This window comes from Palaemon carinicauda, chromosome 1 (genome assembly GCF_036898095.1).
Source record: "Palaemon carinicauda isolate YSFRI2023 chromosome 1, ASM3689809v2, whole genome shotgun sequence".
NCBI classification, from domain to species: Eukaryota; Metazoa; Arthropoda; class Malacostraca; order Decapoda; family Palaemonidae; genus Palaemon; species Palaemon carinicauda.
Window position 1 is genome coordinate 265,332,018 of NC_090725.1, and position 11,566 is coordinate 265,343,583.

Consider the following 11,566-nt stretch of genomic DNA (forward strand, 5'->3'; position numbering starts at 1 on the left):
AGTGATAGAAATTACAAGTAACAACAATAATTGTAATAAGATTTGAATTTTTTATCTTGGCTATATGTTAAATCAATTTTTAATCTCCCATCACCGAGCAACTGACTAAACTTAAAACCCATCTTACAACAATATATCGGAATCCTTTCTAATTGCATATTCAAGCAAACGAACTGTAAACGAAACAATAAGTAAATCACAAAGACTCCTTCGTTAATTCTTTTAATCTTCACCGTTCATTTCTTTTCTATTCTTGATTGATTTTGAAATGTGCCTGAAATAGATATGACGCGTTGTTGCGCCCAACCAAAACAATAGAGACAACATAAATCAATTGTCTTAGCACAGGGTGGACTCGACAGGCAACGCACGCGAATTTCGCCTTCTATTGCTACAGAATACATATTGTTTAGCTTTTGTTAAAGGTAAGAAAATCGATACATAAAGCATCACATTTTACTAAGGAAAAAAATCACCTAGATATTTGCGTTTAAAAAGTCATGGTTTAGATTATTTTTTATTTCATATAACATCAGTCATTTCTTCAGGTTGAATCGCAGTATAAAGGGTAACGGACTAAGGAGAGGCCTTTCTTGTTCCTATTTCCAAATATCTTTGATCTTGAGAAGGACAGAACACAAGCTTCATTCCTTTTGTAGCTACTATCTTTGTGTGTACACACACACACACACACACACACACACACACACACATATATATATATATATATATATATATATATATATATATATATATATATATATATATATATATATATATATAAATATATATATATATATATATCTATATATATATATATATATATAAATGTATATATAAATATATATACATATATATATATATATATATATATATATATATATATATATATATAAATGTATATATAAATATATATACATATATATATATATATATATATATATATATATATATATATATATATATATATATACACATAAATACAGTAGCTAGACAGGGAGACAGCATCTCTCCTAAATTATTCACATCATGCCAAGATGTTTTCAAGAATTTAGATTGGGAAAATGTCGGCATTAACAGATTTGCAGATGACATAGTTCTGTTTATTGAATGATGGAAGGAATTTCAAAATATGATAGAAGATTTTAATAGAAAAAAACAGAATATAGGACTGAAACAGAATATGAGTAAGACTAAGATAATATTAATAACATTACTAAAATAATATTCAACGAAAATGCAGAGCGACAACAATTATGGGTTATGGACGAACCTCCTTAGATTGTTAATGATGTACTTAGGGCAGACAGTAAGTGTTTCTCCGGGAAATGAGACTGAAATCAAAAGATGGATAAGCATGGGATGAAGAGCTTTTGTCTATGAAACCTTACTTGGTAATATAGATCAGTATGCAGGTCAATTTGAAGGTACAATTCTTGTGTCAATAGTAAAATATTGATTGGTTCTAAATATTGTTGACACAGCTGCAGTAACTATGGCCATGATTTTGCAACGAGTTCTAAAGATATAAATAGGTAGCCAGATATGTCTGAGACTGTTAAACACCATATACCCTCTTCTATCCAATAGAGAGAGAGAGAGAGAGAGAGAGAGAGAGAGAGAGAGAGAGAGAGAGAGAGAGAGAGAGAGAGAGAGAGAGAGAGAGAGAGAGAGAGAGAAGGTCATTTCATCTGCACTGCACTGCACCCAATTTCGAATGTCTTTACGAAACGATATTTTTATCTCTCTGCAAATTTTGACCCGGGCAGCCATTTCGCAATCGGGCCCTGCTATCAAGACACAACACCCCTCATCCATCTTTCTCTCTTTCGTTGACTGTCAGCTTGTGATCTGTGTCTCTCTCCCTATGAATATGTTAATCGCTGCTATCGGTTGTTGCAGTACTCCACCCGGCCGTTGGTAAACACCGGGCATTGGCTCCTGTTGGTCTCCTCTTCTTCCAAACGGCCACAAAGCTGTTTCATGGGCACTTTCTCGCAGGACAGCATAACACTTCCGACGGATTCCCCGATGGTAGCGGTGAGGTTCGGATAGAAGGAAGCCTTCATGATCTCCTTCTCGTCTCCGGAGGTGATGGTGTAGTGGCTGGGTCGAAGGCACCAGCAACTGCCCCCGCGGAAATTCTGGTTTCTGTAGGAAGAAGAAATGGTGGTCATGCAATCAATATAAAAATCATAATATCACTGAGGACGAAACAAAAATGTACAATATTAGAAGAAGATAATGATGATAATGAAATGGGGACGATTATTCTTTATTCTGAAAATTAATATTTGAACAATAATTATGAAAGCTGGCAATAATAACTGCCAAAACTCAACTGATTTCAGTCATTTGGAAAATAATATCAATCTTATGTTCATTGTATTCTTAAGTGGTTTGTATCTTTCATAGCTTTTTACACATGCATTTTTAAGGAAGAGAAAACATTGCTACTTGAGAGAGAGAGAGAGAGAGAGAGAGAGAGAGAGAGAGAGAGAGAGAGAGAGAGAGAGAGAGAGAGAGAGAGAGAGAGAGAGAGAGAAATACAGCTACAAGTATTTCTTCTTAATTTCTTATTTTTAGTCGTCTTTAAGGATAATAATAAGGAGGATGACAAACTAAAGCATCAAATCAAGTTTTCAGCCATCTTGAATAAAACTTCTCATTGTTGTAACAGAGTCTAGCAATGTTTACATACTCAGTACAATAGAGTGATGCCATCAATTTCTTGATCCATTGAAAGATATATTTTCATCCGACAACGTTATTAGAATCATCTTTAGCCTTCTCATATATAACTTGAACTTACATTATCTATTGAAATCATGTGAGAATTTTCATTTTTGATAAAAAATATACATTTAGCGATTCAGTTTCCATTACTGTAGGTCTGATTCGTTACAAGTATTACATGGTAATAATTTAGAGTATCATTTAAAAATATGAAAAATAAAATTGAAAAAAAAAATAAGAGGTTAGACCTGATCTTATAAAACATAAATTGTTATTATCATTATTATTATTATTATTATTATTATTATTATTATTATTATTACATATATAGTAAAAAATAATAATCAAACACCATACTAAATTTACAACCAAATTCTGGCAGACTCGTTTGCTTTTATATTTAGGGTTCATCAAAATAACATAATGGCAGCGGAAAAAAAAAGAAAAATCCTCTTGGGGTACTTAAAACGGCTGTATTAAAAGTGCTGAAAATTTTAATTTCTATTTTGTCGGCAATTTCAAAGCATTAAAATCGCTGGCGAAATTACCCAAGACCAAATTTTGGAGAACAATAGTTACTGGGAAAGAGTTAGATCAAACGTAATAAAGGTTGTGCATTAACCAGGTCAAATTGGCACGCATTTACTATTTTCTCTTCATACACCTCTCTCTCTCTACATGATAATACAAGCATGGAAACAAATCGAAGGAATTACTGAAAACATCATGGAGCTAAAAGTATCGGAAAGAGCAAGCCGAGGTAGATTAATAGTGCCCAAAACTACCAGGAAAACTAAGGAAGGCACACAGGACATTAATCCACTATGCACCAGCATCGATAATGCAGCGACTATTTAATCTGTTGCCAGCTCATTTAAGAAACATATCAGGAGTGAGCGTAGATGTGTTTAAGAATAAGCTCGATAAACACCTAAGATGCATCCCAGACCATCCAAGACTGGAAGATGCAAAATACACCGGAAGATGCATAAGCAACTCTCTGGTGGATATACGAGGTGCCTCACACTGAGGGACCTGGGGGAACCCAAACATAGAATAAGGCAATGAGGTAAGGTAAGTCTCTCTCTCTCTCTCTCTCTCTCTCTCTCTCTCTCTCTCTCTCAGGAGCCATTACCATCACTGCACTGAAAAGAGGAGTCGAGAGGTCAAGGAAAGGGTAACTTTATCGAGCATCAGCCTCTGGTTGTGGGATCTTGAACCTTTTTTTTTTTTATAGAAAATAACTGGCCAGAGACTGGCAAGGAATACAATTTTAGACTGGAGGCGTTTTATTGGAAAGTACGAGTCCGTTGAATTCTACATTGGATTTCATTACATTCTCCAGCAACACCTTCAAATGATGAGAAGTAAAATTGCATTTATTCACAATGATCATTTGTTGATCATCACACATGGAAATATGTCTCCTCCTGTCATTTGGCACAAAAGAAAGGGAAACCAGGAAATGAGAAGAGTATTAAAAACATTTTTTTTCTAGCGTCCTGAAGTAACCAGTAACCAAAATGACATTGAAAACTAATTTCAAAAATGTATGATGACGATATTAATTGAACATCTCTCTAAATAAAAAAGAAAAAAGGGAGTTGGACATGGTCGCAACTATAAAATCTTTTAAATACCATAAAGATATTGACACATATCGCATCTATTATTTTACATTTTTTTTTTTCAGGATGATACATCGTCGTTGACGAATGGTTCTCAAAATAAATTAGTACCACACATGGGCACTTAAGTTTAACTTCATTAATTTGTGTACTTGGATGTGTGCTTTTTGATGCTGATAGCCAGTGTGCGGTGTAGTTTGGTAAAAGACAAAATCTTCGAATTAGTTATCCCTGATCAGTTTTCCTTAAAAAACATCTTTATCACTATACTGTAGGTATTACATGAGTTTCTTTTTTTTTTTTTTTTTTTTGGCATCCATTTCTTTTTCAACGCTTATTAATATTTTTTTTTCCTGAGGCCACTCTTCCTCAAGAACTTACCACCAACATGGAAGCCAAAATATATCTTGATTTGATCTCTCCTCCACTAATCACGGGTTCATTATCACATCCTTCAGCGTGTGCCAGGAAACTGACTCCCTCTTCCCGCCCAAACCTCAGATTTCTTCTTGGATTATCCCTAACAACTGGCGGTGATCTGTTGGGGCTACCGCTCTTAAGCACCCATTCTTCAAAACATTTAATGAATCCCCCTCACAATACAATCGGGACGCTCCTGAATAAGCGATGGCGCATGCGCATGCTGGAGAGATCAGATAAAAATATACATTTTCAAACGTCCCCCGACGATCCATCTTGCTAGGTGTCTGCATGCGCATCCATGTATGCACTTTAGCCCATGATCGATGTAAAACACAGCTTGGGAGATGCCTAAATTTGAACAATGCTAAGGGTAAATGCTTTCTTGGACATGTATCTAAGTCATTGCAGAGGGGGAAGAGACTTGTTCTCTTACTGCCCCTCGAATTTATACAGAGAAATTAATGGCCAAGGTTATAGTCAAATCAACTTTAGCAATTTCTTGGTTATTTAATTCTTTATGGCTGTAAATGGGTAGACAACCATACATATGCGCTCACATATTTTTTTATACATTAAAAATTACATATGTAACGGCTATGAGAACAGTAAAAATTCTAACTGGTGAATCGTGGATTCACACCTTGCATAGAAAATTTCCTCAATATTAGCTGCTTCATACAAAAAGCATGCGAGGATCATAAGCACCACGTCGAATCTTCTCCCATACGTTGTCGTCCATTCTTTCTACATGACCAAACCATCTCCAGCCACTCTCCTCTATATTTTAATAAACAGTAAACTTTTTACCACTTGTATATACGAGCATTCTTACTTATTACAGTTTTTAAATTTTCTTTACCACATATAGACCTACTATTTCAATAGATATTTTCAACAGGTTCAAATTTCCTTTGTTTATATGAATTAAACATTAAAACTGCACCTTCAAATAGGAGAACAGATACAACCATTCCTTCCTTCATTCTCACCTTTCTTTCCACAAAAAGTTCAATTGAAGAAAAGAAGAAAGGGATGAAAAAAATATATTCATAGAAGGGAATGACCTACAGACTTATATTACAGAAATGCATATGTATCAGGTAATCCTAATCTTGAAATCAAAGTTAAACATACTAAAATAAAAGCAAATTTCAGGAAAAAAATACATAGATAATGTTTGTGTAATGTGCAAAGAAGAAAATTACATAAAACATTTATTTGCACGCCCAAAAATTAGGAAAGTTAAGAGGACAAAATGTTATGAGAGTGGATATGTTACAAAATCCTAACAGAGAGCGGATGGTATACTTAAGTCAGATCATGAATCTGAAAGGAGTTTAAAAATACCATAATAAGTTGCAAAAACTGATAAAGTATCATCCCTACTGATTTCAAGGTAAAATGGAATAGAGTTCAAACTTTAGATTTTCATTAAAACTGTTGTTTATGGTCGCAGGACAAAGCTCAATTAAAATATTGAGTATAAACTTTGACGCTTTACACTTATGTTATCTGACAATGCCCGTAAACTCATGTTGTGAAGTGAGCAATTAGGAACCTGGAACTCAATCGTTATTATTAATATTATTTTATTATTATTAGTACTTGCTAAGCTACAACCCTAGTTGGAAAAGTAGGATGCTATAAGCCCAGGGGCACCAACAGGGAAAATAGCCCAGTGAGGAAAGGAAACAAGGAAAAATTAAGTATTTTAAGAACAGTTATAACATTAAAATAAATATGTCTCATATAAACTTATATAGCCTTACGGCTATTCTAATTTCATATTTTCTGCGACTCACTTTTTTTTTTTACCTTAACATCATGTATTGTCTAATAAAAGATTCTTGTACAAATATTAAAATATTTCTACCACTCTCAACATTTACCTCTTGCAAACACTTTGAAAATCTTTTACTACTTTTTGCAATTATTTTTGCTTGTCCAAATTCATGCCCTACCATTTGGACCATCACCCATTCTACACCTCATCACAATCACTTTCCTTATTCTCTTATTTCTTTCATCACTATATCCATAGTAGCCAAGGAAGAAAACACTCACACTCACATCTCCATGTTCCAGCAAATGCTTCACTTGCATCATAGAATTTATTAATCGCCATCTGCAACTTAATATCTTTACTGCAACCCTCAAAATCCTCCATATTGCCTCTAAATTGACGTTATTGTAAGCTTTCTATACTGCAAAGTATGTCACATACAGCCTTTTCCATTACTTTCAACTTTGCATATAACTCTTTCATAACAAATGCTTGGTGGACACACCTCTTCCTTGTTTTATGCCCACACTTTTTTCTTCATCATTCGCATGCTCTCTTACTTGCTGAATCAAAATCCTAGTATACTAACTTATATCCCTATGATTCTCGACAGTATTAAACACGACATTTACCTATATAAATTGGCAGAATAATTAATCTTACACATTTCTTTGGAACTTTGCTCTCATCCAAATATATCTGTCAGCTACCCAATAACACCGTCACCAACATATTGCATCTTCTTGCCTGTAATCCTATCAACTCTAGCGTCTTTCCATTCTTCATCATCTGAGTTGCCTTTTTTAACTTTTCAACACTCACTTCTACAAGCAGTGTCGACAGTATATTAACCCTTTCCCCCCTTGCATCGAATGGCCCAGGTTCTCTCCTATCCTTATCATTAATTTTTTTTCTTTTTTAATTACTATCTTCTCAGCTCAGGAGTACAATCTGCGATTCACTAACAATTCCATCTTCCTCTGCATTTCCTTTAATGTAAATCAACTTTTTTTCTACTATAGTTCCTGCACACCATCTTATTCTTATAACTTACCTCTCTCTCTCTCTCTCTCTCTCTCTCTCTCTCTCTCTCTCTCTCTCTCTCTCTCTATATATATATTTTTTTTTCTTTCTTTCTTTTAAATGTTGTTCTTGGTTACAAAACCTCATAAGACACCAGCTTCATATGTTTTTTTTTTTTTTTGTGCTAATATTCATTGATGGCATTTCTGTCAAGGATGTTTATTAAATCAACGCCGCAACATCAGTGGGTAAGGACACCTCGGGTGAATATGTAAACAGAATACTTAGCTACCTCAAGTGTATTTAAGCAATACTTTCCTTCTACTAAACTTGGATATTCTAAAAATATCTTCTGTGTCTTTCAATTACGCTGTTAATTGCAATTACTTCGAGAGCTGCTATATTTTACATTAGTTTGTTGATTAACCAATTGCTTTAGACACTTTTATAATAGTAACGGCCACCTCCCTTCTTCAAGAAAACGAATAAATGGATATTCATTATTTCTGTATATAAAGAACAGGTGTTAATAAGGTATTAGCGAGATATTCACACAACAGACGTTTTAATTTTAATCTAGATTAATGTATCAATAAATAATGTTGTTTATGCATTTATTAATGATGAGGACAACCCTAACACAAGTTAGAACGAGGAGTAAAAACGCAACATGACAAAATTATTACTCCAGAAACAATAAGAAAGAAGTTTATTATTAAAAGGAGGAGATTTACCAGCTCAATGATTCAAGCTTGACACTTGTCTAGTTGAACCAAATTAATTCGGGAAAGAAAAAAAATATAATATAATCTATAACCAATGAATAAAGAATAATCATATATCGAAATCTAATCGAGGCCCTTTGCGTCAATAGACGTGGGAGATGATGATAATGATGATGGGTAGGTATATGGAATGAAAAAAATAAATTGAAATACAAAAATCCGTGATAACTGAAAAATTTTAATCCCGTCCACAGAACAAATTTTTCTTAAGAACGTTAAAAAAACGGACAAACCCAGAATCCGACAAAATGTAGCAAGAAGTAAAAGAAAGAATATGCGAGTGAATGCCACTTGCATCGCCACCACGCCCACCCGCCCATAAAAAGATTCCCCGGTATGATAATTTCATTTACAGAGATCACCAACTCCATCCATTCCCGATGTAAGAACAAATTCCTGTGCTGTGTATGACGGTTACTGTGTACTGATTGGGGATTACCTTAAGGAAAGGGTTTTGCGTATCGCCATGATCAGCAAAGCTGTACTAGCTGGGGCCACCCTTGCTAGGTTGGTTTGCTGTGAGCGATCATTCGAAAATCTCCCTCCATGACCAATCCGCACTGGCCAGCGTGATGAAAACTGACTAAACCCCAGACTTGAATTGACATGTCTGAGGCCTTTATCCTGCAGTGGACTGGAAATGGCTGATTTTTTTGTTTGTTTGTTGTTTTTGTTGTTGTTGTGTACAGCAGGTAAGAATCCTCCACGACTTTCCGATTCATGTATTGGAATATGTAGCAGTGTCCGAAACCTTGAAACATTCTATGCATACAAGTAACATTTTTATAACGTTAATTAAGAGGGAATTTTAAGGTGAAGATGTATCGTTAGCGTAGAAACTCACCAAGTAAGCATATATCGATATCAATGGATGCTGGAATACCAATTATTGTGGCTCAATAGTAAAGATATGAGCATTGTGAAACTAGTGAGTCGATGGTATGAAGTAGCATGTTTCTTAAAATTCGGGCAGTACAGCAACGACGTACTGATTGGCCTTTGGGTTGAAAAGTTTATATATAGCTTTTCAGAATAGACTAGCAATTAACTTTATATTATCAGATGGCCAAAACAATGAATTCCAAAACTAAGTTTGTTGCCCAATTTCTAAGCAGTGTTCATTTCTGCATTATAACAACACAATTGCAGTTGCTCTCGTGTTCAATGTTTGATCCAAAGTGAAGTACAGATGGGACCCTTTTTTGTGAAGAAATTCTGACGAAGCTCAGATCGCAGTGTACTGGTTTAATCCGGTTTAAAGAAAGAAAATAAAAATTTTCAAGGTAAATAGGAGCAGAGTTCAAATTCCACAGCTTGGCATTAGAAGGGAAAAGGAACAAAACTGATCAATAAATGGAAGTGTTGACCTTCACACGGTCAAATTGGGAAACGGTGGTCTGGCGAGTTTTTTTTTTTTTTTTGAACGCCATGGTAAAAGGGGAGACATTCAATCAATCAGCAGCTGGGGCAATTTTAATATTGCTATTTAATACACCAATATAAAGCATCAGATAATCCTTGTACGATGAGTGGTAATAGCTAAAGGATAGTTTAACGACGACACAACGCTCACCATTAATTAAAGAAATATTTACTGAATACTTTGAGTGTTTGACATATTAATAGTTAGGCTTTGTCGCAAACAAAAACACGGGTAATATTCTTTGCGGAACCAAAAGTTCTGACAAAAAAAAAAAGGAAGCGAAGCAAAACCCAGTCCGTAAGTATTGAGAGATAATTCGGAAGCTACTCGGCCGACGCCAGAAGTGGATCCAGGAGCAGACCTATAAATTGCAACATAACAATCTATCACAGATAATGTTGTGCCTTTATATAACACGCACGATCCAAATCTATTAGCGCCACAGCCCCTGTGAGATGACTTCATAATTTCTTGTAATATGACGCTTGTGATGCAAAGCGTGAATATTATGTTTCTCCTCATTAGAATACACGGCTGAGACTAGTTGTGTAATCTCTATATTTCAAACGATACGATTAAAATACTTTTAGAGTTCTATTGTTTGTCTCATTAATAACTTTTTTTTTAAACAAATATATCGTATTTGATCGTTCGCATTCACTCATTCGTTATAGACTCAATAGGACCATTGCTTCTGAACTAATAAATAATTCTTCGATTGGCAGAATTTTTTTCCATTTCAAACATCATTTATTTGCAGATCTATTTACTATTAAGGCAAATATTTATCAACTTCTCTCACTATCTTCTAAGGTAGGGAGCTTCTGCTGTCAGTGCACCTCGCATAGTACACTGTAGGCATTACATAAGGGTCTTTGCAGCGTTCCATCGGTCCCCAGCTGCTCTTGTTTTTTATGCTTCATCTTAACTCGGTTATTGCTTACTCTCTTCCTTGTTTACGTTCAACTTCTTCTGACTTTGATTTCATGGTGCAAGTGTTGCATTTAGGCTCCGGCACCGGACCATATAGCCCAAATTATAAATACAATATTGCTTCTAAAGATCAACACCAAAATTTAAAATAAAAGATTTGCATCCTTTTTCATTGAAGTTTTCCTTGGCAAAATATACGTACGATGGAATTAAGTGGGTTGTATTAGACTCCAAGCTGTACAGAACATAGCAATGTGTGAAGAAATCTAATGCATTCATGGGAGTAAGGGTAAACGATGAATAGATACGCGGTGCATTTACTGTGGAAAACGAACGAACAAGAATGAAAAGAGCACCATTGGAAGGATGGTAGCGTGTGCATCAATCCATAATGTATTTATGAGAATATGGGTGTTTGTGCTGGGATCAGCTTCGCATTCTTTGTACCATAATATGAAGAAGAATCATGAATGCGCTCATCGTATTTAATCAATTTTATGTAAATCATCTTATAAACAGAAGAAATAGAGAATATAATTAAGTATGTGGGCCATGTGTGCGTAATGGGTCGCAAATGTAGCAAACCACGCCCAGAAGTCGGTGATGTTCTGACATGTAACACATGCAAGAATTAATTTTGTCCTAAAAGGCAGCTGCATATGTAGCCATCAATGATGTTCCTAGCGAATGAATCAGCCGTGTATTGATTGCCAACTGCATATGTGATGATCAGGGAGGCATTAACAGCCTGCGAATTATCAGCAATCTGATAAACAAGAGTATGGTGCAAATCAACGGTGATTCAACTATCAATTGTACATAATAATGATGT

General features: G+C 34.9%; 1 pseudogene; it reads right to left on the minus strand.

The window, feature by feature from the left end:
* Positions 1 to 978: 978 nt before the first annotated feature.
* The window catches only part of LOC137644591 (uncharacterized), a 61,967-nt pseudogene continuing 51,379 nt past the window's right edge, over positions 979 to 11,566 (minus strand).